The sequence below is a fragment of the Lynx canadensis genome, chromosome D2, assembly GCF_007474595.2.
Source record: "Lynx canadensis isolate LIC74 chromosome D2, mLynCan4.pri.v2, whole genome shotgun sequence".
NCBI classification, from domain to species: Eukaryota; Metazoa; Chordata; class Mammalia; order Carnivora; family Felidae; genus Lynx; species Lynx canadensis.
Window position 1 is genome coordinate 8,203,873 of NC_044313.2, and position 27,778 is coordinate 8,231,650.

Genomic DNA, 27,778 nt, shown 5'->3' on the forward strand with positions numbered 1-27,778 from the left:
CCCTCCGCCATGAAATTCCTCTTGCGCCTTTGTTCAAAGTCGGCTGGCCATGTTTGTGTGGGTTTATTTCTGGGTTCTCTGTTCTGTTCCACAGATCCGTGTGTCTGTTCCTCGTCCATCGTATTGTAGCTGTACAATGTCTTAAAACAGGGTAGATGGATTCCTCTTGCTTTATTCTTTTTCAGAATCGTCTTAGCGATTCTAGTTTCTTCACCTTTCCATAATCATTTTAGAATAATACTGTTTATACCATAAAAAAGTCTAAATGGGATTCAACAGGAATTGTAGTGAATCTTGTCTATTAACTTGGAGAGCAGCTTCGCTCTACCAAAGCCTCTCGTCCGCAAACAGGGAATGTTTTTCTCATTAATTAGACTTCTTTGATTCCCTTGTCAGTGTTTATGGTTTTTTTTACGCTTGCACGTTCAGTACGTGTTTATCAGATTTATACCTGAGAATCTCATGTCTTTTAAGCATATGCGAATGGTGGGTTTACAAACTATTTTATTTAGGATTTTTGCGTCAATATTCATATGTGGCATTAGGTTAAAGTTTCCTCTGTGGTGAGCAGTCTTGTTGATTTTCGGTATCGAATCTTCCAAGTGAGGGAAGATTTTCTTGCTTTCCCAGCTTTGAGTACATCCAGGCACGAGCATTCAGAGGGGCTTGTGGGGAGCGCTTTATGACTGCCTTTCTTTCTGCACCAGCGCTCCGGCTGTTTAGATTTTCTGTCTCTTTGCTCGGTTTTGATAATTCTGTTGTCCTAGAAATCTTGTGTTTAGAAATATATCATTTGATTCAGCACAGTTGTTTAAGGATTCGTTTCTTCTGGTCAGTGATTATTTTCTCATTATTTTGAAATATTTGTGCATTTCCTTTTTTTTTTTTCTTCACTAGAGTATTTAATGAATTGTCTATCTTTTTTTTAATGTTTATTTATTATTGAGAGAGAGAGAGAGAGCGAGCATGAGTGGAGGAGGGGCAGAGAGCGAGACCTAGAATCCTAAGCAGGCTCTGGTTCAAACTCATGAACCACAAGATCATGACCTGAGCCAAAGTTGGATGCTTAACCGACTGAGCCACCCAGATGCCCCAGTGCATTGTCTATCTTACCATTTTCTCCTCCTTTTTAAGGGAGGCGTTAGATATTTTAATGAAGAAAAAAAAAGGAAATGGACAAATACTTCAAAATAATGAGAATAATCACTGATCAGAAGAAATGAACCTTTAAACAATTATGCAAGGGAAACAAAAGTAAACGTGAACTATTGAGACTTCATCGAGATACAAAGCTTCTGCCAGTGAAAGAAACAATCAACAAAACTGAAAGGCAGCCTATGGAATGAGAGATGCTTGCAAATGATATCTGGTAAAGGGTTAGTATCCAAAATCTAAGAACTTATCAAACTCAACATCCAAAACAACAAATAACCCAGTTAAGAAATGAACAGAAGGGGCGCCTGGGTGGCGCAGTCGGTTGAGCGTCCGACTTCAGCCAGGTCACGATCTCACGGTCCGTGAGTTCGAGCCCCGCGTCGGGCTCTGGGCTGATGGCTCGGAGCCTGGAGCCTGTTTCCGATTCTGTGTCTCCCTCTCTCTCTGCCCCTCCCCCGTTCATGCTCTGTCTCTCTCTGTCCCAAAAATAAATAAAAAAACGTTGAAAAAAAAAAAAAAGAAATGAACAGAAGACATGAACAGACACTCCTCCAAAGAAGACATCCAGATGGCCAACCGACACATGAAAAAATGCTCAATGTCACTCATCATCAGGGAAATACAAATCAAAGCCACACTGAGATACCACCCCATACTTGTCAGAATGGCTACAATTAACAACACAAGAAACAACAGGTGTTGGCGAGGATGCGGGGGAAGGAGGAACCCTTTCGCACTGCTGCTGGGAATGCAAACTGGTGCAGCCACCCTGGAAAACAGTATGGAGGTTCCTCAAAAAAAAAAAAAACAAAAAACAAAAAACTAAAAATAGAACTATCTCACAATTCAGCAATTATACTGTTAGGTATTTAACCACAGGACACAAAAATACAGATTCTAAGGGATACGTGCACTCTGATGTTTATAGCAGCATTATCAACAATAGCCAAGCTATCCATCAATTGATGAATAGAAAAAGAAGATGTGATATAATATATGGTGGAATATTAGTGAGCCATCAAAAGAATGAAATCTTGCCATTTACAATAACGTGGATGGAGCTAGAATGTATTATGCTAAGCAAAATAAGCCAATCAGAGAAAGACAAGTACCATAGGATTTCACTCATACGCGGAATTTAAGAGACCAAACAGATGAACATATGGGAAGGGGAGTGGGGAGAAGAGAGGGAAACAGATGACAAGAGACTCCTGATGATAGAGAACAAACTGAGGGTTGATGGAGGGAGGTGGGCGGGAGATGGGCTAGATGGGTGATGGGCATTACGGAGGGCACTTGTATGTAAGTGATGAATCACTGAATTACACTAAAACCAATATTGCACTGTGTGTTAACTAAAATTTAAATTAAAAAAAAGAACAAGCATTCCTTGGAATTACTGATCAGTTCTGCTATTTTTCTGTTTTTGAATTCAATAATTTGTTTAGATTCCTTCCTTTTGCTTTATTCAGATTTTATTATTCAATTAACCCTCTGGGTTGGACTCTTCATTCATTCATTTCTTTTTCTCCTTCTTATTTAGTGATGTCTGCTTGTAGGACTAGAAACTTCTGCCCAGTACTGCTTAACTCTGTCCGGGCAGTTGCTGACATATGAAGTTTTATTAGATGTTTATTAGAAGTTTTATTCTAGATGTTCTTTACTTTTGATTTTTATTTTCTCTCTGATCAAAGATTATTTGGGAGACTGATTTACATTTCCTGGGGCAAGAGGGCTTGGAATTTTTTATTTTAATTAAAAAATTTTTTTAATGTTTATTTTTGAGAGAGAGAGACAGGGACAGAGTGCAAGTGGGGGAGGGGCAGAGAGAGAGGGAGACACAGAATCTGAAGAAGGCTCCAGGCTCTGAGCTGTGAGCACAGAGCCCAATGCGGGGCTGGAACTTCGAGACTGCGAGATCATGACCTGGCTTAGGTCGGACGCTTAAAATTGACTGAGCCACCCTGGTGCCCCTGTATTTTTAATTAAAAAAAAATCATTTTATCTATTTTAGAGCGAGTGAGCAGGGGAGAGGGGCAGAGGGAGAGAGGCAGAATCTCAAGCAGGCTCCACTCTCAGCACAGAGCCTGATGCCAGGCTCGATCCCATGACCCTAGGATCATGATTTGAGTCAGAATCAACAGTTGGACGCTCAACTGGCTGAGCCACCCAGGCACCTCAGGATTTTAATTTTAGACATTTCTCATTGTATCAGAGAATATTGTCTCTACTTTCTAATTTGTTGACGTTTTAGCAGTTTCTTTTGACGCCTAAAATAAGGACAGTTTTTGTTTTGTTTTGTTTTGTTTTGTTTTGTTTTTGTGTGTGAAAGCTCCATGAGTGATGGAATAGAAAGACTATTTTTGTTTTAGAGCAACAGAACACACGTATAGCCATTAAACTCAAGTATTTTTTTTTATGTTTATTTATTTTTGAGAGAGAGAGAGAGAGAGAGAGAGAGAGAGAGAGACAGAATGCGAGCAGGGGAGGGGCAGAGAGAGAGAGGGAGGCACAGAATCTGAAGCAGCCTCCAGGCTCTGAGCTGTCAGCACAGAGCCCGATGCAGGGTTCGAACCCACAAACCGTGAGATCATGACCTGAGCCGAAGTTGGACGCTTAACCAGCTGAGCCACCCAGGTGCCCCACACACATATAGCCGTTAGATTTACCTTCTTAATTAGTGGTGTTTCGTCTCTTTTATGCTGACAGTCCATCATGGCCGAGAGAGACTGTCTCCCTCCCTCCTTGTGTCTCCTGTAATTTGTTTCATTAATTAATGTTGGTGCTATGCTTTAGCACATAGATATTCACAACTGCTTAATGCCTTATTGTGAGCTGTATCCTTTGGAATCATGCAGGGCCCTTCTTTGTCCGGCTTAGTGCTCTCTTTTCCCTGAATTCAGCGGGCAGATATTACAATTGTAATCTTGGCCTTCTCTATATTTGCATTTGCCGATATCCGTGTGCCCAGATTTCTGTTTCAACGTTTCTGAGTCACTCTGTGTGTTTCTCGTGTATATCCACAGAGTCGTATTTCCTCTGATGATGAGGAAGGTCTGTAATGCGGTTCTCCTATCTCTTTCTCTGACTGCAAATTTCTGCAACGCCTGTAATGCAGTATTTCTTCAGACACTACCGATTAACACGCTATTATGAACAAATGAGTACATTTATGTAATTCTCCCCCTCTCTCTCTGCTCCTTCTGACTGTAGCTGACTCGTTACCTTGCTTACCGTTTACCTCTGCGCGGGAAGTGTGCCTAAACCTTCCCTACTTAAGTTACTAATATCTTTTAACTGCCCTTCTCCTCCACCAGCTATTAAGAACAGATTAAAACAACCAGGATACCCGGGTTTGGGGTCTCATCTCCCCCCCTGGGATGGCCTCTTGAACTTCCTGTGCTCAGTAGCACCATCTCATGGAAGAGACCATAATCCTACAGGTGCTGCGTTCTATGCGCGGGACTGGCAGTGAACTGTCCCTCTAGTGTGGGACCCCAGGCAAACAACTGGACTTCGTGTGCTTCTGTTTCCTTATCTGTAAAACTGGAATAATGATAGTACTCAGGCCGCGGTGTTAATTCAACGCAACAAAATAAGTAGCATAGCTCCAACAGTGCCTGGTGCGTAGTGCCCGTCCAGTGGGTGTTCCAAATTACACCTGATGATCCTGGTTAGCGGAACTAGATGAAGCTGGTGGTGGAAAGTGGGCATCACAGAACGTGTCTGCACTAGCTACGTCTGAAGGCTGTAGGGAAAACCAGGGGGCCTGCATCACCCCGGAGAGCCCTTTCTGCGGCAGGGACCGTGCCCTCGAAATCACGGAGCTTCTGTGGGCAGACCTCACAAACCCCAAGCAACGTGGCACCAGAGCACCACTAAAACGGACAACAGTCCTGATAAAAATATCAGCGTCAGCGTGTTACGTCCTGTATTCAAGTACAAGAGTAAGTTCAAGTGAAGGGCACTCCTTTTCACAAAAAAGGTGAAGGTAGCTTGGAAGGGTCGAGGCTGCTGCTTGGGAGACAGGGATAGACGGACATCATCGTCAGAAGGGAGGGCGGAGGTCAGCAGCTGCAGACTCTGGCCAGATGTTGTGCGGACAGAGACGAAAGAACTCCGGCTTATTATCTTTTGCTTGTTTCTTTTGCATAAAGATAGGGAATAACTGTTCAGGGAACACTTCCAAGTTAGAGCACGTGGCCACACCGAGCAGAGAGGAAGAAGGGGAACGGGCACCTTGTGTTGGGATCGTCGTGGCCAGCTGTGTTCAGCTAGGTACCGTGGCATCTTCCATTTGGCTGCTGTGGCTCCGTGGTACGAAGGGTAACCTGCTGGGAAACTGCTGTGTGTGGACCACAGTGGATTCTGCCTTCTACTGGCATTGTTCCTCTCTGTCTTCTCTGATGAGTATGTACACACATACACACACACACACACACACACACACACACAATCACAATCTGTATAGTACATGGTGGGAGAGCCTCTGTGAAGTCTAGCCAGTGGATTCTCTGTATTTTTTTCTGAAGTCCGTTCTGAATTGTGGTCAAGGCACAGTTCAAGTCCAGAAAATGAATGTTTTCCCCTCATAGTCCTCTACCCAGAAGCTTCTGGTCTTCCTGGAATTTCTGGTGGGTGTCCAGCCATCTCAGCAGAAATTTCCAAACCATGTTTGGTAACTGTGATTTGGGGGAACGGAGACCTTCAAATAGGAAGAGACACGATTCCTCGGGGTGCATGTTCTCTGGCATTGGCTTGGCCTCTTCCACTCGTACTGGCAAGGTCGCAGCTGGGGGAGCGCCTGGGTGTCATTCGGCGCAGGAAGATGTCAAGTTTCATTCCAGAACAGTCGTGATGAAAATAACTACCACATGTTGAGCTCCTTCAGGAGTAAGTGCATTGTGTGTGTGCTAACTTCGTTCCTTACTGTGCTCCTGGAAGTTGGAATTTAACAATTCACGCCTACCCAGAACTACAGGTGCCAGAGGCAGCAGAGGCTGGTACCTGGCAGAGTGAGTCTCTGAGCCCAGTTCTGTGGCCCGTTGCCAGGACGCCCTCCCAGCAGGAATTGTCGGCAGCTCTCTTCCTGCTCCCCTTGACGCTCCGAGCTGGGCTCGGGAACGTAAAACTCTCCTGGTGTGGATTTTGCTCGCTTGACACCGTCTTTCATGCCTGGTAGGAAGGTTTCTATTTTCTACCAAGACCTCTCTCTCTTTCTGGGGGGGAGACTTTCCACGATGTGCTAACGCTTCAGTCCAGGTGGAGGGAGCGGTTGAGCCCGTGAGCTCTCTAAACATTTTTAAAAAGTTAAAATCTTTGCTAAGTTTCCCAAAGTCATTATTTTTCTTCTTTTTAAACAACCTTCTGATCTCCAGTTTTTCTTTAAAGTTTATTAAAAAAAAAAAAAAAAAAAAAACAACATTAGCACGGCCAACAGACCAGCCAGTTGGCAATACATTTAGAACACAAGGAGGGCCATAGGAAGTTAAAAGCAAAGGGCTTTCCAATTTTACTCATATAAAATTCCACTGACTTTCTCTCCAGAGTAACATAGTAAAATGTGAACTCTTGAAAGAAAAATAAAAAAGAAGCCTTGTTTTTTAATCGTGCTTTGAGTTTGTAACTGAGATGTAAATTGGCCTCGATTCTTGCATGGTTGACGAAAATGAGCCTAAACTGGGTGGAGAAATTGAGAAAGTGCCAGAGTGTAGCAGAGATGAGAAAGAGAGACGCGTGGGCATTGACTTTTTAATGAAAAAAATCACGTGTGTACTTTTAAACATCAAAGAGCATTACTTCTAATTAAAGATCGTAACGCAAGGGGCACCTGGGTGGCTCAGTCGGTTAAGTGTCCGACTCTTGATTTTGGCTCAGATCATGATACTGTGGTTCATGAGATCGAGCCCCATGTCAGGCTCTGCACTGACAGCATGAGAACTGGTTGGAATTCTCTCTCCCTCTCTCTCTCTCTCCGTCCCTCCCCCTCATGTGCGTGTGTGTGTGTGTGTGTGCACACTCTCTCTCTTTCTCAGAAATAACTAAATAAACTAAAAAAATAAAATAGTAGCCTCTATCCCAAACCCTTGATCCCAATTTCCTGATGTCCCCAGGCAACTGCTATTGGAAACCCTTTAGCTGTCTCTTCTGTTTTATTTATCTTAATACCTGTATTTCTGAACAAATGCTTTTAGTACTTTTTCATGATTGTTTTACATTACTTATTGTCTATCTGTCCACTTTCTACTGTGAAAGCTAAGGATGTCTCTTATTGACCTACCTTTACTGACCTGTCTCCAATGCGTGTGCATTTTCTCTGTCTCTGTGTCTCTGTCTTTCTCCTCCCATCCTCCCAAAGGAGTATCAATTTTAGCTAAATCAGTATTCAGCGTTTGCATCATGGTCATTGTTGAACTGTTATTTACAGCTGGGTCACCTGATATACTATAATTATATTTCCTTCCCTCTAGCTTTTTGCTTTTCCTGGAGGTGATAATCCCTTCTTTTTAATGGTTTTCTAGGTACCTATTACCAATTCATTCCAAAGCTTCCTGATAGGCCCGAAAATCTCCCCTGAATACATCTGTAATATCAACAATTCAGTCTGGTCTTTTCTTCCCAGAGATCACCCTCCTGGGGTCTTCTGGCCTCTGCTGGCATCTGAATTTGTTTGATCTCTGGGCCTATGGCAAAGCCCCTTCACTGTTCCTTCTGGAATTCTCTTCACCTCCCTTCTGAGCTCTCTTCTGTGTTTCTTAGATCCCATGTCTCTCTGTTTTCCCATGGATTTTGGTGGTTCATGTCTTCTGGGAATGGCACTTGGGAGGTAAAATTTTGGATTCCTTGACTGTCGGGATAGGCGTTTTTGTTGACCTTACCCTTGATCGGTAGTTTGGAAATAACTTTCCCTGATAATTTTTAACAACTTTATTGAGATGATCATTTCCATACTATATATCCCACCCATATAATAAATTCGTGGAATCATGGTCTCATCACAATGATTAGTTATGGAGGATCTTTATCCTGAAAAGAAACCTCATACTTGTTAACCCTCACACTTTGGAAACATGTTTCCATTGCCTCTTTACCTTTAGTGTTGTAATATAGAGATGGGAGGATATTTATACTTATAAATATTTGAACTGTTTTTCCTCAATAAAGTTTTAGGTTTTTTTTTTTTTTTTCTGTATTCCTTGTGCTAAAAACTACCCAGTGTGTGCCTTGTAGCTGGCACTTGACATGACCTTGAAATGTGGAAATCGTATTTTTTTAGTTAGGGGAAATTCCGTTTTTAGATTTTTAACGTTCATGTATTTATTTTGAGAGGGGGCAGGTAGAAGGGGCAGAGAGAGAGGGAGAGGGAGAGAGAGAATCCCTAGAGAATCCATGCTGAGCACGTGGAGGTGACGTGGGGCTCGATCTCACAAAGAGTGAGGTCATGACCTGAGCCAGAATCGAGTCGGATGCTTACCCGACTGAGCCACCCAGGCGCCCCAGTTTTGGGAAATTCTGATTTTTCTTCTTCCTCCTCTTCTTCCTCCCCCCCTCCTCCTCCTCGCCCTTCTCTTCCTCCTTCTCATCTTCGTCTTCTTTTCCTTCTTCTCTCCATTTTTTCCTGCCAACTTTTTTGAAGCGATTATTATTTGCATGTTGAATCTCTTGCATTGACTTTTTTCCTTCCAGCTTAAATGCCAACCAATCTTCACCGTGATACGTCCTTTCACCCTCCGTATTTTAGCTTATGTACCACCTCCCCAGGAACACTTCCCCTGTCCAGCTCTAGAAAAGTCAGCCCACCCCTCCCCCTCCCCTTCCATTTATAAGCTTTCTGTGTTTCCTCTTTGAATAATGTCACAGTTGCAGTTCAGTAATTGATTGTATAGTTAGTTATGCAATCCCTGTCTTCCCCTCTAGACTAAGCTGTCCGAGGCCAAGGGCCAGGTTTGCGCTGAGACGGGCACAGTTTATAAAGACAAGTTTCGGCAGCAGAAAAACGACGTTTCTTCCGGCCGGGGCCTGTCCAGAGCGTTTGGAAAAACACCGGTGTCTGTTCGTCACATGTGGCCGTCAGGCAGCTGAACGGTGTTCTGCAAAGTTGCTTCCGTGCCCACCCTCTTCGTGGGTCATGCGTTTGTTTCTGAGCCCTTCCCATTATCTCGGCAAGTAAACAGGAACACGTTGAGGGAGCTGGTATTACAGAACAGCCATCCTGATGGGTAAAAGGTGACAAGCCCTTGAAAACTCTGTGTCGGTTGCCTCGCCAATGAATTGCCAGTGACACTTAGCCCTTTCTCAGGATGGGTTTGAACAAAGCGAATGGAGCGTTACCCTGTTGTTTTCGAGTTGTCGGATTGGGGTTTCTAAACAGCAGTACTGATGGCACCTGGGGCTGGATACCTCTTTGCTAGGGAGTCTGTCTTGGGCAGACATTTTAGAATGTTCTGTGGCATTCCTGGACTCCACCCACTAGAGGACCCCGCTGGTGGCAACCTACTTGGTACCCTGACCCCCCCGTCATAACAATCAATAATGTCTCTAGACGTTGCCATGTGTCCCCTGGGGGGCAAGATCCCCCCTCGTTCAGACACTGTTGTACACGCAGACATGGGGGCTTTTCACAGACAGATACACCCGGTGATACTAGCCAGGGCCAGTGGGCATCCCCCAGTGTAGGGGAGACGCTCAGTGGTTGGTGGAGGGCTCAGAAGAGCACATCGAGTGTTGGGCTGGATTTGGAAGAGTTTTCGGAAGGCTCCCATGGCCGGTACGATGACCCATTTGTTTTGGCCAGTTGGGCTCACGGTGGGTAAAAAACAAAGTGAGAAGCTCTTTCTGGAAGCGCTTCTGACATTGTGTGGAAGAAGCCAAATGGTTTGAGAGACACCAGGTAACTGAAACTATGGTAAGCGGACCGCGACGTCTAACGTTGATTCGTTCGATCGGAAGGGATTTCCTGCGTGTCTTTTTGAACTCGGCTGTCCACTTTGGGAGAGAGACGGGTGAGTTGAGGGGGGCGGTGACTTAGATTTCTGTGGCTGCGGTTTTCTGGCCTAGCCCTAAGCTTCCCACTCACCGCACAGAATTAGGCAACCATTGTTTTATCCTGCTGGGACCGAGGTGGTAGGACGTGTCTGGACCCACAAGCCTGGGGAAGGAGAGAAGGGGTCTGGAATGAGTCTAAGAGTGGAACTAGGGTCTGAGTGGGGTTCCTGTGGTGGGCAGACGTCTTCCCACAAGAGGTCCACGTTCTGATCCCTGGAACCTGCGAGTGTGTTACCTTAGATGGCGAAAGGGACTCTGCAGTTGTGATGAAGTTAAGGACTTTGAGATGGAGAGAGGAGCCTGAACTCTGTGGGTGGTCTCCAGAAGCTGGAAGAGGCAGAGAAACAGATTCTCCGTGTAGAGCCTCCAGACCAGCCCTGCCAACACCTTAACCTTAGCCCAGTGAGACTTCCATCCCACAGAACTGTGAGATAATACACGTGTGTTGTTTTAGGCCACTACATTTGTGGGAATTTGTTCCAGCAGCCATAGGAAATTTATATAGCTCTCAGAGTCTTCGGAGGTCAAAGCAGGAATCCATGAAGCCCAAAGCAGGGCTCTTAGGAACAGGCATTCTGGAGCAAGCACGTGGTAACCCTTGGCCTGCTAGGGTGTGCATGTTTGTGTGTGTGCACGCGTGTGTGTGCGCACGTTTGCACCGGCCAGAGTATAGAGCCATGCAGAAGGGAGACATAGCCTACCGTGAGCAGAAGCCCGCATCCCAGCTTACTTGGAAGGCCTTGTATCCAAGTACTTACAGCACCACCATCCACAAAATATCTATCCCAATTTAGTGCTTACATATTCCTTGTCTGGTCCTAGCATTTTTATCAGGAGGTTTGCAAGAGGCCGGAATTATGTTTGTAGTCCATCTCCTACGTTTCTGAGTACCAGAGTTGACGCGTGTTTATATAAGAGCTCATTTACTCTTCACAGATGGAAGATGTTAGAGTGTAGGGATAATGCTGGTGTGCCTTCTCTCCGCACTCAGTTTTGCTGGAAAGCACAAGGAAAAGTGTGGGATTTGGGAGACCGGGCAGCTCTGTTTCTGTTGACTCTTCTCAAATATCCCTGTTGTGATGGTAGCGATCTCTGTTTCCTAATCCACCTGCTTTCCTCAAGCTGCAGTGGGGAGTTTGGCGGCTGGCTGGCTGGGCACTTAATTGTCTGCCCTCAGCAGGCTCGGGTTGTTTGGTGGGGCCAGTAGGGCTTTCTGACAACACTTGCCCTTGACGTGCTTGCTGCTCCTCGCCTGTTTCCAGGTACATCAGTCTGGACTGGAGGTCGTCTCCCCTGTGACAGATACGTGATTGAAGTCGCAAGATATAGCTAACCCACTCCAGCATCCTTTTTTTTTTTTTCAACGTTTTTTATTTTATTTTTGGGACAGAGAGAGACAGAGCATGAACGGGGGAGGGGCAGAGAGAGAGGGAGACACAGAATTGGAAACAGGCTCCAGGCTCCGAGCCATCAGCCCAGAGCCTGACGCGGGGCTCGAGCTCACAGACCGCGAGATCATGACCTGGCTGAAGTCGGACGCCTAACCGACTGCGCCACCCAGGCGCCCCACCCACTCCAGCATCCTAATTTTGCTTTGCTGTCCTAGCCCCATTGGACCTATGGGCTCACACGGACCTATGGAGTCACAAAACACAGCTGGGAAGAGCTTAACTGCTTGGCTCCTGCGGAATAATTGCCAGCTTCCCAGCCTGGGTTTATACTCTCTGCCTCCCTCAGACATAGCAAGCCGCGCATTTGAGGATCACTGAACCCTTGGCTGGTTTTTTGAGTAGGACTTCATGGGGTGAAAATCACCAAATCCTATCCCTTGAGACACACTGTGTGTGTCGGGGAGCTTAAGAGCAGGAGTGGGGGTTGTGAGCTCAGGCTTCTCTGCCGGAACCCGGGGTCCAAGCACTGTTGGGACTCTCTCCAAGGGTCCTGGTTTTGAGCTTCTCTGTGTGTCTGGCTCACTGTTCTCTCTCTGTAGACTGGCCTCTGCTTCCCCAGCTACACGATGGGGAATGGGACTGCCATCAGCACCCACGGTTTACAACTTACAACCACAGCTATGTCTTGATCTCAAATCCGAAATCCCACGGAAGAATGTATTGGCCCTACTTGGGTCAAGTGTCACATGTAGGGAAATCAGCTCTGGGCACATTGTCAAGGTACGGTGATTGGCCTAGTACCCGCCGTTGGGCTGTTCAGCTGTGGCCAAGGTGCTGAGTCATGCTGCCTAAAACATCTGCTCCAGAGGTAATCGTGTAGAGGGATATTGGTGAAAAGGTACCTCTTTTTTTTAATTTTTTTTTAAGTTTATTTATTTTTGACAGACACAGAGATGGAGCATGAGTTGGGGAGGGGCAGAGAGAGAGAGGGAGACACAGAATTTGAAGCAGGCTCCGGGCTCCAAGCTGTCTGCACAGAACCCAATGCAAGGCTCGAACTCACGAACCGTGAGATCATGACCTGGGCCAAAGTCAGACGCTTAACCAACTGAGTCACCCAGGCGCCCCGAAAAGGTACCTCTTGAAAACGATAGGGATGAATACACAGAATAATGTGTATCGACAGATATAATGATATCTGTTAGTCCGCTGCTATTTTTTGGAACACCTTCAAATATTTGAGAGTCTCATCTCTGCTTATCGAGAACAGCTGATATTACATAATACTCATTAGAAGAGGTTAAGGTGGGGTGCCTGAGGGGCTCCAGTTGTCTGAGGTCTGACTCTTGATTTCGGCTCAGGTCATGATCTCACGGTTCTGAGGTTCAACCTCTGCGTCGGGCTCTGCACTGAGATGGAGCCTGCTTCGGATTCTCTCTCTCTCTCTCTCTCTCTCTCTCTGCCTCTCTCTCTCTCTCTCTCTCTCTCATCCTCCCCTACTCATGCTCTCTGTCTCTCTCTCAACAAATGAATAAATAAATAAATAAGGAAAGCTTAAGGTATAGATTTCACATTTAGTTAATGTTTTTAAGATTCGATTTCTTAAGTTTTGAGAGTTGTGTTAGTGACTGTGCATCAGCCTGGGTTGGTGTTTGTACAAAGTGAGATTATTTGCAAGCTACTGAGAAATGCTGATCATGGGCTTGAGATGTGTAAGCATTTGTGACTGAGAGCAATTACTGTGCACAATGTACAGTTCCAGAGAACTTGTTTAAATACCCCCAAACGTTTGGTGATTGATCTGGGGATACTGAAATCCTGGAGGTTGGAGCCTACAGATGAGAGGAGTAGGACAGAGACTGACGTTTGGGAGGCGGGAACATCCCGGTGTGGAGAGACAGGAAGCAGAAGCCTATTATGTATACAACATTCAAATAAGTATTTTAGCTGTTTCATTATGTGATATTTAATGGATACAAAGGAATGATGTAATATACGTAAGGTACTAAGCATTGCGACGAAACCAACACTCATGAACCCACTTGTGCCAGTAATGCTGGGATTATTTATGCGCTGTTTCCTGATCCCACGCGTGCTTCCTCCCAGAAGTGGGACCATTCTCCTTCTGAGGGTGTATCCCCCTTTGCCTTTTAAAAACCGTCTTATCGCCGTGGATCACACGTGCAAAACGTTTCTCTTTCTTGCTTCGAACTTTACAAAAATGACCTTATACCCGAGGCAGCGTTAGGAACTCGTCTTTTTCCACTCAACGTCCTGCCTCAAAGATCAGCCACGTTGTTACCTGTAGTGTCACTGGATCTGTGACACTGTGAGTGGTACCACTCTTCCTTAAGGTAGACGGGATCGCTCCCTTTCTGACTTTTCATTATTTTATTTTGTTATTATCTTTTTGCTCTTAAAAATAGTGTCGCTCTTCTGTCTCCTGGAGCACGTGTGCAAGGAAACCTCCGGGTTCTATACTGAGGAGTGCAGTATCTGAGTTGGAAAGTATGCAAAGGTGGAGTTTAAGAGAAAAATGACACGTCGTGTTCCAGAGCGGTTACCCGAGTATCTGCTCTTTCTTCGATAGTGTTTTAGAGATTCTCTACACCCTCACCAACAATTGGTATTGACTTTTGCCTTGATTTTCAATAGAAAGAGTATCATCAATCTGTAGCTTTCATCATGACCTGCATCCCCTACCACAAATAGGGTTGGACTTCTCCTGTGTTTACTTGCCGTTTCTGTTACCTTTACCATGAAATACCTGTCGTGTTTCTCCATCTTTACAGTGTATGGTTTTTTTTCTTTGTCTCATTGGTTTATAGAATTTAAAAACCAGGGGCACCTGGGTGGCTCAGTTGGTTAAGCATCCAACTTGAGCTCAGGTCACGATCTCGCAGTTCGTGGGTTCGAGCCCCGCGTCGGGCTTTGTGCCGACAGCTTGGAGTCTGGAGCCTGCTTGGGATTCGGTGTCTCCCTCTCCCTCTGCCCCTCCTCCACTCTCTGTCTCTTTCTCAAAAATAAATAAGCATTAAAAAAATTAAAAAACAAAGAATTTAAAAAATATAGTCTGGGGCGCCTGGGTGGCGCAGTCGGTTAAGCGTCCGACTTCAGCCAGGTCACGATCTCGCGGTCCGTGAGTTCGAGCCCCGCGTCAGGCTCTGGGCTGATGGCTCGGAGCCTGGAGCCTGTTTCTGATTCTGTGTCTCCCTCTCTCTCTGCCCCTCCCCCGTTCATGCTCTGTCTCTCTCTGTCCCAAAAATAAATTTAAAAAAAAATAAAAAAATAAAAAATAAAAAATATAGTCTACATATTCATCCTTATGTTAGCTAAATGTGCTCAAAATATTTTCTCCCAGCTTCAAGTTTATCTCACTGGTTTCTTTATGATGTCTTTTGAAAAGTAAAAGTTTTTAATTTGAATGGAGGTCAGTTCATTTGTCTTTTATGGCTAAACTGATTGTCTTATGTATAAAATCCTTCCATACCTCTTAGTTATGAGGAAATTCTCCTATATATTCTTTAGGGTTTTTTTTTTTAAGTTTTAAGTTTTTAAAGTAGTTTACCCATTCAGTAATGATTTTTGTGAAAGATGTGAAACATAAGGCCCCCAATTTCAATTTCTGTTAATATTAGTATCCAGTTGCCTTGAGACCATTTATTTAACAGTTCGTTTATTTTCCACTGATATGAAAGACATCTCTATCAAGTTCATGTGTGTGCATGGGTCTGTTTCTGGGCTCTTAGTTTTCTTCCATTTATAAAGTTGTCTATATATCCATCGTTATCAGTGTCTTAGTTACTAAAGCTCCTTAAAATAACTTCTAAAATCTTTTTTCTTACTGTTTTATTTATTTTTGATAGAGATTGAGAAAGAGCATGAGTGAGAGAGAGAGAGAGAGAGAGAGACAGAATCCGAAGCAGCCTCCAGGCTCTGAGCTGTCGGCACAGAGCCCGACGCGGGGCTCGAACTCACGAATCCTGAGATCATGACCGGAGCCAAAGTCGGTCGCTTAACCGACCGAGCCGCCCAGGTGCCCCGTAACTTCTAATGTCTTGATAGGACAGTTCCCTTCACTGTTGCTTCTTTTCGTAAAGTATCTTGATGATTTTCTTCCATGTAAATTTTAGAATCTGTTTGTCAAGTTTCTTTAATATGCTGTGGGATTTTTGGTGAGAATTGACATGTTTATAATGTTTCTTTTTGAAAAAAATGTTCATTTTATTTATTTTGAGAGAGAGAGAGAGAGGGAGAGAAGAATCCCAAGCAGGCTCCGAGCTGCCAGTGCAGAGCCCAACGTGGGACTCAATCCCATGAATCCTGAAATGTGACCTGAAATCAAGAGGTGGACGCTCAACCGACTGAGCCACCCAGGTGCCCCGATTTTTCTATCCACAAACATGTTATAGATTTCCATTTATTTATATCTTTCAAGGCATCTTTTAATAATAAAGTTTTCTCCATAAATTTCTTACACATCTTTTGTTCATTTCATCTCTAAGTCCCTTATTTTTGGCTGCTGCTGTATGGAACTGTAATTAGTTTTGTATCGTAGTCTTACGTCCAGTCACCTTGCTGGACTATCTTAGCAAGTATCATAATTTTTCTAGTTTCTTTTGAATTGTTTCTTTGCAGACAGTTAAGTTCCTCGGGATTTAAATTTGCTGCTGTTTCTTTCTCACCGAAAGCGTGTTCGTGTGTGTGCGTGGTTTTTAAAAATCGCGAGCTCCCATGTGATTGAATTTGGCCAAACCTCGAGAGCTTATACCGAAGACTCTTCCTCAGACAGGATTTGTGCGTGCTTCTTTTGGGAGCCAAGCGGGCACTACTGTTCTGAGATCATTTTGATTCCCTTCGAGGATCCAGGGAGAAATCCCGGGTTCAACTTCTCTAGCTTCTGTTGTCCTAGGCTTTGTGATTTGATCCCGGCACCGTTAGGTGCGTTGTTCCCTGAGGCAGCTCTGCCCTTTTCTCCCAGTGCACAGCTCTTTTCTTTTCCTTGGAGATTTCCATTTACTCACTGGCAAGCCCACTGATGGTTAAAAACATTCATTTGTTTGAGCGGGACCAGGAGAGAGTGTGGCAAATCTCCTACAAGGTTAGGCCTGTTACTTACTTTCTGTTTTGTTTTGATTATGATTTCTGTTTTAAGGGAGGGAGCTGGCTGGAGCCCAGAGGAGAGTCCCCTCTGTCTGCCTGCGGTCGGAAAGTCTTTGACACGATATTTCTTTACTTGGGCTGCGTGGCTTTGCGTTGAAATGTGCAGTCCCAGAGAATGAAATGTCAAGGTGGTTTGGGGATGTGGAAAAATCTCTCTGAGGCAAGTGGAAGAAAGCCACAAAGTGCTGTGAATTTGCAAACCTTCCCCCAAGGATTAAGAGGCCAGGAAACACAGACATTATAGTTCTGAGATCTCCGAAGCTGGCTCCGTCATCACAATGGACCTGCCACCACCGCCTCATCGCAATACTTAATCACATTCTTTTCCGATTTCCAGCTTTCCTCCCTGTCTTCCTCATTAACCTCTAAAACCCTCGAGTGAAGAGATCATGTGTAATTTACCTTGGTTTTTTTTTGTTTTTTTGTTTTTCTTTCCCTGAGGCTGACGCGATATCTGTGACACAGCAGGTGCAGGAGGGGCGGGGCTTAACACATTCTACAGTGTTATCAGTGTTAACTTTCAGGCGAGATTCAATCCTACCACAGCATTATGGATTGGCAAATAACCTCTTCTGGAATCCTGGATCATCAACCTTCGTAATTTCAACGAAGATTTAATTAATTAATTCTTAATTTCTTTATGGCTTTCTCAGATTTGTTCCCCTTACTGGGGTGCAAAGGGGTAAGCTTGAGGAGGAGTCACTTTCTAGAAGTGTCTGGGGGAGCATCGGAATTATGTTTAAAGTGCAGCTGCAGTCCTGTCGTACGGCATTGGACAGCGTATTAATTCACGATAGTGTCATTCTTAAGAGCTGAGATTTATGGATCATTTACTGTGTCCCAGGCCCTGTGCTCAGACCCTACGTGCCTTATTACCTCATTCAATTCTGCATTCTTTGTGCAAAGACATAGAGTTGTTACCTTGGTTCACCGCTGGAGCTCGGAGGTCACATGACTCTCATACATGTCGTGGCTCATAGGTGCAAAAAGTAGGATTTTAGTTTGGACTCCTTGACCCTCAAAGCCTGAGGTCTTAAGCACTGTACCAAAACGTCTCTCAATCTTTAAGTTAACGTTCAACCTCCTTGTAGCTATCCTTATTATTTTCGGAAAGGTTTGCCAGCGTGTCAAGTTTATATAGTTAGTAAATGACAAAGCTGAATCTGAGCTGAAGGGCTTTGCACTCGTTTCCGTACTCATATTCTTACTGTACATTTACTAAATGCCGTGACGGTAGCTGCAGATTGTGTGTATGAATAAAACAATGCCTCGGAAGCCAACAAAATCAAATTTTGTAAGTGCTGCGGGGAAATAATGTCAACCTAGAACTGCCAGCAAAAATATCATTCATACCTGGAGATGAAATAAAGCCATGTGCAGACAATAAAAGCTGAAAACATTTATTGCCAGCATACCTGATTTAACATCAGTATCTGAGGGAGCTCTTCAAGCAGAAAAAAATGACCGGATGGAAACATGGAAATGCAAAAATAAATGAAGAAGAACCAGAAAGGGTCAATGAGTAGGTTTGTAAATCTTATTCGTATTATTAATAGGAAACAATGGAAATTTATTATGAGATTCAAAAAATATATAGACTAAGATGAATTAAGTATTAAATATAAATATTTAGTACATCTTTAGTACACATATATAAATATAACATTGACAATAAATAGGATTAAAAATTAAAATTGTGTTCCAAAAGAATGCAAAAGCTGGAGGGGTACATGGGCTTGAAGTGTTGGATGGTCAGAATACGATCATGGAAGCAGCAGAAATTATAATCTGAATAAGACTAGTAACTTAAGGGGGTGGGAGGGAGGGGAGAGTGGGTGATGGGCATCGAGGAGGGCACCTTTTGGGATGAGCACTGGGTGTTGTATGGAAACCAATGTGACAATAAATTGCATATATTGAAAAAAAAAGACTAGTGACTTAAGGATACATATTGAAATACTTAAGGTAATTATGAAAAGAATAATGTGAGTATATAACTAGTCAGTTAATAAAGAGAAAATAGAATAATAAGGATATTTGATTTATCAAATAAAAAATGCCAAAAAAAAAAATAAAGGGGAAATGAAACCAATGGGTCAAATAGAAAACAAATAGTAAGATGATAGATATAAATCCAAATACATTAGTTGCATTACATTGAAATGAACTATATACATCCTCCAAGAGAAAAATAATACGATCATGTTGTACTTAAGGAGAAAAAACCTCATAAAACTGAATCATATGCTGTTTACAGGAGACAGAGTTTATGTTTAAGGAGACAGAAGATTTTAAAAGTAAACGAATCAAAAGAAATAAAAAAACCCTAACCAAAATAAAACAAAATTAGATATCTTAATGTCAGACATAGTTGACTTTAAGGCAAGAAGCTTTGATAGAAATAAAAAAGGGGCATTTTTAATCATAAAAGTCAATCTGCCAGTACTATGTGAGAGTCTTAGATCTGTATGCACTCCAAGGTTTAGAGAAGGAGAAGGAGAAACAGATAAATTCACCATCAGGTTGATATTCTTTTACACACCTCTTTCTATAACTGATAGAATAAGCAGGCACAAAATCCTTAAGTATACAGAAGATCTGAATAACACAGTACATTTGATCAGAATTTTGTATGCGGAACACTGCACGTAATAATTACAGAGCTGACATTGGTTTCAAGTGCTCATAGAGCATTAGCCCAAATTGACCATATACTGAGCCATGAAGGACATCTCAACAAATGTGAAAGGATTGACGTGATTCGAAGTTTGTTCTCTGTCCATTATGGAGTTAAACTAGAAATCAGTAATAAAAAGATAACTGGGAAATCCCCCACACCTGGAAATTTAAAGTTGTACCCCTAAGGGTGCCTGGATGATTCTTGATTTTGGCCTAGGTCACGATCCCAGGATTGTGGGATCGAGCCCTGTGTCAGACTCTGCACTGAGTGTCGAGCCTGCTTGAGATTCTCTCTCCCTCTGCCCCTCTCCCTCACTCTTATGTGCTCTCTCTCTCAAAACAAAACAAAACAAAACAAAATAATAATAAAAATACAAAACTATACTCCTAAATGGTCCATGATTAAAGGAGAAATGACAACTGGAATTAATATTTTGACTAAATGATAAGGAAGATAATGACATATAAAAATTGTGGCATGTAGCTAAAGCAGTGCTCAGAAGGAACTTTATAACCTTAAATGCATATATTAGGATTGAAGAAAGACTGAAAATTAATGATCTCAAGAAACTGTACAAAAAGAACAGCACATCAAACCTAAAGAATGTACCAAGAAGAAAACAATAAAGATAAGAGTAGAAATTAATAAGATATTAGTTTGCCCCTTAGGAAATTGCTGATAATTAACCATTTCAGTCTCGGTCCTATGGTTCCTAAGAGGAAACACATGGTTTTATATGGTTCTTAGTAGGAAACAAATAATAGAGAGGGTAAAGGAAATCAAAAGTTGATTGTTTGTAAAGATTAATAAAATTAATAAACTCATGGCTGATTAGGAAAAGAGGGAAAAAATTAATGGCCGATATCAAAATTGCAAAGGGGAGCATCGCTAAAAATGTTACGGAGACAATAAAATACTAAAATAATACTAAGACAATAAAATAATACTAAGAACAAGTTTATGCCAATAACATTGAAAATAGCCAAAATACAGCAATTCCTCAAAAAGCACAAGTTATTAAAACTGACAGAAGAAGAAATAGAATATCAGAGTAGTCCAATATCTACTAAAAATATCAGTTCATTGTTACATATTGTCCCACAAAAAAACCCAAAAAACTCTCCATTTCAGAAAGTTTGATTGAATTCTTCCAAACACTTAAGAAAGAAAGGGCACTTAAAAAAATATAGAGAATGAAAACAGTGTAGCATGTCCTAAGTATGAGTTTGCATAAACCTTGTTATCAAAATCTGATGAGGACATTACAAAAAGCAAAATTATGCAACAATTTTTTTTTCATGAGCATAGATAGAAAAAATGTCAAGCAGTATATTACTAACTTGAATTCAGCGGTACGTAAAAAGGATCGTACGTCACCACCAAGTGGGATTTATTCTGGGTATATACGCGTAGTTTAGCCACAGTTGTAACCAAACACTGTAATTCACCACATAAACAGAACTAAGGAGAAAAATAATATGATCACTCTGATAAATGCAGAAAAGGCGTCTGAAAAATTTTATAGCCATTTGTGTTTAAAAGCAAGAAAAAGAGGCTTCATTTTAAACGAGGAATAAATAAGAGCTTCCTTAGTCTGAAAAAATAACATCTATAGAAAAACCTATGGTACAGTGCAGTCAAGCCCCTTGCAGTGAAGGGCTCCAGGGCACATACTGTGGAATCTACCTGGAGCTTCTGCAGTGAGTCTAAAGCTTGTGTGTGCTAACTCATTTCAAGAACTATAGTTTTTCTAATATGAAAAAAAAAAGCCCAAACAACAGGAATTGCACACTGTCCTGTTACAACATTAGAAAGTGATTTGATAGAAACTGAAAGATACTATCCAATATTTTCTGAACACGGATATGTTATGCAGCTGCAGCTACTGGCTTCCAACCCAAAGACAGTAAGTGTGAAAAATGAGTGTATCTTGATGTTTTCTTAGAACGCTGAGGCAAGTATGAAAAACACCTCCTTAGACCTCAAACAACGAATATTGAAAAGCGAATGTAGACTGAGCCCTCTTGCAGCGTTCTCTGAGAACCCTGAGAGAGCAAGTATGAAAAATGAACGTCCGTTGATGTTGACCCTGACACAGCTGACCAGCTGAGTAAGTGCCTGAAGCTGCAGACATTCAGACTTTCTTGTTATTTGCAAAATCACGAACTCATACTTGGTTAAAATAAGAAACAAACAAACACGGGAAGAAGCTTACAGGAAACACCTTACTCAGCGGTGAAACACCTAAACCTTTCTTCAGTCTCAGGAATGAGACAAGGTCATCTATTAGCACCCCTTCTTTTGGCGTTGAACTGGAGGTCGTAGCCAGTGAAATAAATAAGGCAAGAAAAAGAATAATCGGCCTGACAGTGGGAAATAAAGAAGCGGAGTTGTCATAATGTTCAGAAGACATGATCATGTCCTTAAAAGCATCCAAAGGAGATGGCACCTGGGCGGCTCCATTGGTTAAGCGCCTGTTTTGGTTTTTTTTCCTTCTAATTAAAAAAAAAATTAATGTTATTTATTTTTGAGAGAGAGACAGAGCATGAGTTGGGGGGGGCAGAGAAAGAGGGAGACACAGAATCTGAAGCAGGCTCTGGGCTCAGAGCCGTCAGCACAGAGCCCGATGCGGGGCTCAAACCCACGAACCGTGAGATCATGACCCGAGCCCAAGTCAGACACCCAACCGACTGAGCCACCCAGGCGCCCCTATTTTTTTAATTTTTTTAAAAACATTTATTCATTTTTGAGAGACATGGGCAGAGGGCAAACAGGGGAGGGGCAGAGAGAGAGGGAGACACAGAATCTGAAGCAGGCTCCAGGCTCCGAGCTGTCAGCATAGAGCCCGACATGGGGCTGGAACTTAGAGACCACGAGACCATGACTTGACCTGAAGTCGGACACTTAACTGACTGGGCTACCCAGGCACCCCTGATTTTTTTTAATGTTTATGTATTTATTTATTTATTTAGAGAGGGAGGGCGGGCAGGGGAGGGGCAGAGAGAGAGGAGAGAGAGAATCCCAAGTAGGCTCTGCACTGACAGCATGGACCTGAGCCAAAATCGAGAGTCAGCAAACGTCTGATTCTCGATTTCAGCTTGGGTCTTGACCTCAGGGTTATGAGTTCAAGCCCTGCATTGGGCTCCAGGCTGAGTGTGAAGTGTGTATACACACACACACACACACACACACACTCAAAGGAATCCCTATTAGACTATTAGAATGAATGAATTAGCAAAGTAACTGGGTACAAAATCAATACACAAGAAGCATTTGTACCTCTACCTATTAGCAACAAACAAGGAGAAAATAGAATTTAAGGTAATATCATTTATAAAATTATGGAAAACATCAACTACCTAGGGGTAAGTCCAACGAAAGATAAGTAAAGCAAGACCTAAATAAATAGAGGGAATTACCATGTTTATGGATTAGAAGATTTAACATTGAGAAATGTTGATTCCCTCAAAACTGACCTATGTATTTAGTGCCATCCCAATTAAAATCCAAAGGTCTTTGTTTTGGAAATTATAAGGTGATTCTAGAACTTATATATGAGAGCACAAAGGGCTAAGAATAGTCAAGGGAACTGTAAAAAGTAAAAACAGAGTGGGAAAATGTACACTACGAGATATAAAGACTTACTATAAAGTTATATAAATCAATGGAACAGAAAAGAGTATCAAGAAACACACCCACCCATATACTATTTCATGATCTATAGCAAATGTGTCACCGAGGCACAGTAGGAAAATAATCATATAAGTGGTCCTAGGTAAGTTGGAAGCCCTGATAGAAAAAAAAAAAAAAAGTCTATCTTGACCCCTACCTCACACCAAACAGTCATCTCTGTATGGCGTGCAGATCTAAATGTAAGAGGTAAAGCAATGAAGCTTTTGGAAGAAAGCATAGGAGACAATCTTTATGATCTTGGAGTAGGCAAAATTTTATTGAAAAAGGCACAAATACTGGAAACAGTAAAGAAATAAAAAAGATTAATTTGACTATGTAAAGATTAAGAAACTCTACCAAAAGCTACCACAAAGAGAATGAAAAAGAGAATACAAGCTGTAGAAGATAGTAGCAATCCATATGTTCAACAAAAAACTCCCATCTAGGATATAGAAAGAGGGGCTCAATTGGTTAAGGGTCCAGTTCGTGATTCCAGCTCAGGTCTTGGTCTCTTGGTCTCAGGGTTGTGAGTTTGAGCCCTGTATTGGGCTCCGTGCTGGATGTGAAGCCTACATTTAAAAAAACAAAAAACAACAACAACAAAAAAACAAAGAATACATAAAGAGCTCTTACCAATCAAAATGAGAAAGAGCTTAATTAAAAAGGGGGAATAATTGAATAAGCATTTTGTGGAAAGTGATATTCAGATGCCCAATAAACATACAACATGTCGAAGTTCATTAGTCATCCAGGAAATTAAAATAAAAACCACAATGAAGTAACAGGACACAGCCTTCAGAATGGCTAAAATGAAAAAGAAAGGTAATACCAAGTGCTGACAAGAATGCAGAGCAACCAGAACTCTCCTACTTTGCTGGTTTGCGTATAGAGAGCTAATTTGGAAAACTACTACTACTGAACATATCTATGCCCTGGGACCCTGCGATCCAGCAATCCCGTTTCTAATTATACACCAAGCAGAACTTTGTGTAAATTCACCAAAGATACATGCAAGAATATTTACAGAACCACCGTTCGTAGTGTCCCAAAGTGGAAACTACTCAGATGCTCTATAGCAATAAAATGGACAAAGTGCCCATCCTCTGAGCGGAATACTAGACAGCAGTGAGAATGAAAAAAATCATAATATGGGCAGTAGTATGAATTGTCAAAGGCCGTGCTAAGCCCAAGATAGAATGGAAGGCTGTTTATTCATAAACCTGTGGCAGGGGGACCTCTGCCGTCACTTCTGTTTCAGCGGGAGTTCAAAGGGGGTAGGAAGGAGAGCCAGTTTCATAGAGGAAACAAGAGACGCTAAGGTAGTCTCTGATTTCCAAGTGTGCTGTTAATAAGGTGGAAGTTTTGCAAGACTTTCTAATTGGTCTCGAGGTGCTTTTGACCATTCTTGATGGACAGCAAGGGGGCTGGCTCCCTACTGCTTGGCAGAGGAAGGTGCACCCCCATCAAGTGGCCCACAAAGCCCACCCAGTCCCAGTTGTCCTGCCCTGCTTCTCACTCTGCCCTCCAGGAACATCGGCTTCCTTTTGCATCCTCTGAAGTGCCATAGTCTCTTCTTCCTCCATCTCTGAGATGCTTATACTCCAGTGGGAGGTAAAGACACCGTCAGGAAATTCTAGAAAGGGAAATACAATTATAAGTGGAATTAAACTATGAAAGAAAGGAACATACAAGAAAAGAAATTGGCTAGATTGCAGGATGAGGGCTGGCTTATCTGATATGGTTTGAAGTCTGAATAATTTAGAGGCAGACAGGATGGTAGGGGAAGAAGATGAAAACAGTATGTGCAAAGGCCCTGAGGCAAGAGAGGGTGTAGTCGCTATCAGGAATTGAAAGAAAGAGCACACAAAGCAAAAGGTAAGCAAGAGGCTTCTAGAGCATCATGAGGATTGGGACTTTACCACCAGTGAGTGGTATTTGAAGCAGGTGGTGACATGATAATATTTCATTAGAAAAGCCAGTCTCTGACTGCAGGATAGATGGGGAGGCAGTTTAAATGCCAAGAGACCAGTTGGAGGGAAATGCAACGGTCCTGGCCAGAGAGAATGGGCTGGGGTGGTGGCAGTGAGGTTGGAGAGAGTTGGAGAGATTCTAGAAAACAACCCGGGAGGTGAAATTGGCAGAACTTGGTGATGGTCTGAGTGGAGGTGGGCAGGTGGGGGAGAGAGAGTGGGGCGCCACAGAGGACCCAGGGATTTTGTTCCCCTGCGGGGATACCAGTACCTTTTCTAAGGCAGAGGCTCGGTCTGGCCCAGGTTGGGGCTCAGAGCGGAGACATGTATCAGTCGGTTGGGGCGAGGTCAATTTCAGGTGGGGCATGAGAAGTGGAGAGAGGTCAGACAGAACAAATGATGGAGGTCTGGGGTCCAGAGGAGAGGTCAGAGCCGCGTAAACAATTAATTGCCCTTCAAACATAACTAGCGGATTTGTCCACATTTGTTTCAAGTTTGAGAAATTGTTATTTGGTTTTCATTCGTTTCTTTCTCCCCTTTTGTTTGCAGAGCTTTTTAATTTTTCTTTCTGCCCCTCTCTCATTTGTATGTCTTTTTTTTTCAATTAAATATTTATTTTGAGAGAGTGCGCATGCAAGCAGAGGAGAAGCAGAGAGAGAGAGAGAGAGAGAGAGAGGGAGGGAGGGAGAAAGAGAATCCCAAGCAGGCTCCACGCTGTCAGCACAGAGCCCGACGTGGGGCTTGATCCCATGAACTATGAGATCATGACCGAAGCTGAAATCAGGAGTTGAATGCCTCACCGGCTGAGCCACCCAGGCGTCCCTTGTGTGTTTCTTTTGACTCAGAGGCTTCCTAAGGCCACCACCTCCATCTCTGTAGATGGGATGCGCCCTTCACCCCTGCGGGCTGCCTTGCCGTGTCACTGTGGGGTGTTACTAGCAGACAGACAGACAGATAACAAAAGGGGCTGCAGCTTCAAGGCCTTTGGAGGTTATTTGAACGTGGGAAACAGGTTGCTGTTCGGGGCAAGGCTATTTTCCAGCGCAAAAGACCTGAGCTGTGCCGAGGTACCTTTCAGAAGACATGCCTGATGCATCTAAATCTCCAGGTGTGGGCTCAGCCTTCACCCTCCCGGGGGTGGGGGACAGGTTGTTGGACAGCTTCTGGCTTCCGGCAGGCATTCAGACGAAGCTGGTGAGGAGGACAGAAGGGGAGAGAGAAGGCTGGAGGGGAGGGTTTGTTTCCAAGCACGAATAAAAGCACCTAGGAATGATTTTCACAAGTCAGATGAGCCACAATGAGTAGACGCAGCGCATGTTTCCACGTGAACTTTACTAGGCAGCACTGATTCAGAAACTCAGAACCGTAGCGGGATATACCTGGATCCTGAGTCTGGGCGGATTTCACAGGAGGAAAAGAAGGGCTCCGAGGGCTTCACCTGGCAGAATGTTCCAGAGGATCACTACATTGGTGTTTAGTTCCAGTATTTTAAAAATTAAAAAGGACGGTGCTCAGAAAGAATCTTCCATATCGATTAACAACGAATGTTATAAACGACTGAGGCTCGAGGGAAAAAGATGTGTTTTCCACGCGAAGGTGGTTGTTTCGCATGGTCTATCGGGTTGACCCCCACTGTGGGAAGTCCATTCATGGCCGTTGTCACCTCCGTGATCTCTGTGCGGTGGTGGTGGGGGGGTGATGGCGGGTCTGGCTTTGGGCCCAGCTGTCACTGGATCATTGCTGGGGGTGGAGGGATTGTCTCAGTGGCTGTGACAGCCAAGGAGAAGCCCAGCGTCTCTTAGTCAGACTGTTAGGTTTGTGGTTCGTGGCATCTAGTGTGTTATGTTCCCAAGTCATTTTCCAAAGGAAATTTCTAGAGGGACTTGGCAGTTTTTACTGAGGTTGTTTTTCCACGTGGAACTCGACTATTGTGTGTGATGTAATGTGCAGAATCAAGAAATACGTAAACGCTTGTGTCTTTATGTGTGATCAACAGATAGAGCTGAGCAGAGACCAGGCACTCTCCTAAGTGTTTAAGGAGTATTAAACCATCGAAGGCTCACGTTCATCCTTTATGCTTGGTGCTTATAAGACCCTCTTTTTACAGATGAGTCAACAGTGGCACAGACGGGTCGGTTAGCCGGCCGAGGCCACGGGGAGCGTGAGCAGTGGGGCCGGGGTGTGAAACAGCGTCTTCCACCTCTGGGACCTGCTGTTGGCCCTCGAACCATGCAGGGGTTAGGGGTGCCGACACCCTGTGCAGTCAAAAATCTGGGTATAACTTCTGACTCTCTAAAAACTTAACCGCTGGGGCATCTGGGTGGCTCAGTCGGTGAGGCGTCTGACTCTTGATTTCAGCTCAGGTCATGATCTCGTGGTTTGTGAGTTTGAGCCCCGAGCTGACAACACAGAATTTGCTTGGGATTCTCTGTCTCCTTCTCTCTCTCGCCTCCCCCTACTCTCTCGCTCTCAAATAAACATTTAAAAAAACAACAACAACAAAAAAAAAAACTAACAGCTTACTGTTGACCAGAAGGAAGCCTTACTGTTAACATAAATAGTCAATTAACACATATTTTGTATGATACACGTATTATATGCTGTATTCTTACAATAAAATAAGCTAGAGAAAAGAAAACGTTCTTAGAAAATCTAAGAAGAGAACATACATTTATAGTACTGAACTGGATTGAAAAAAATCC

The 27,778-nt window shown here is 43.3% G+C and overlaps 1 protein-coding gene across 1 annotated transcript in view; it reads left to right on the plus strand.

Annotated features, from left to right (window-relative positions):
• Positions 1–27,778, plus strand: part of CPXM2 (carboxypeptidase X, M14 family member 2) — a 142,218-nt gene that overhangs the window by 69,229 nt on the left and 45,211 nt on the right. The window lies entirely within an intron of this gene.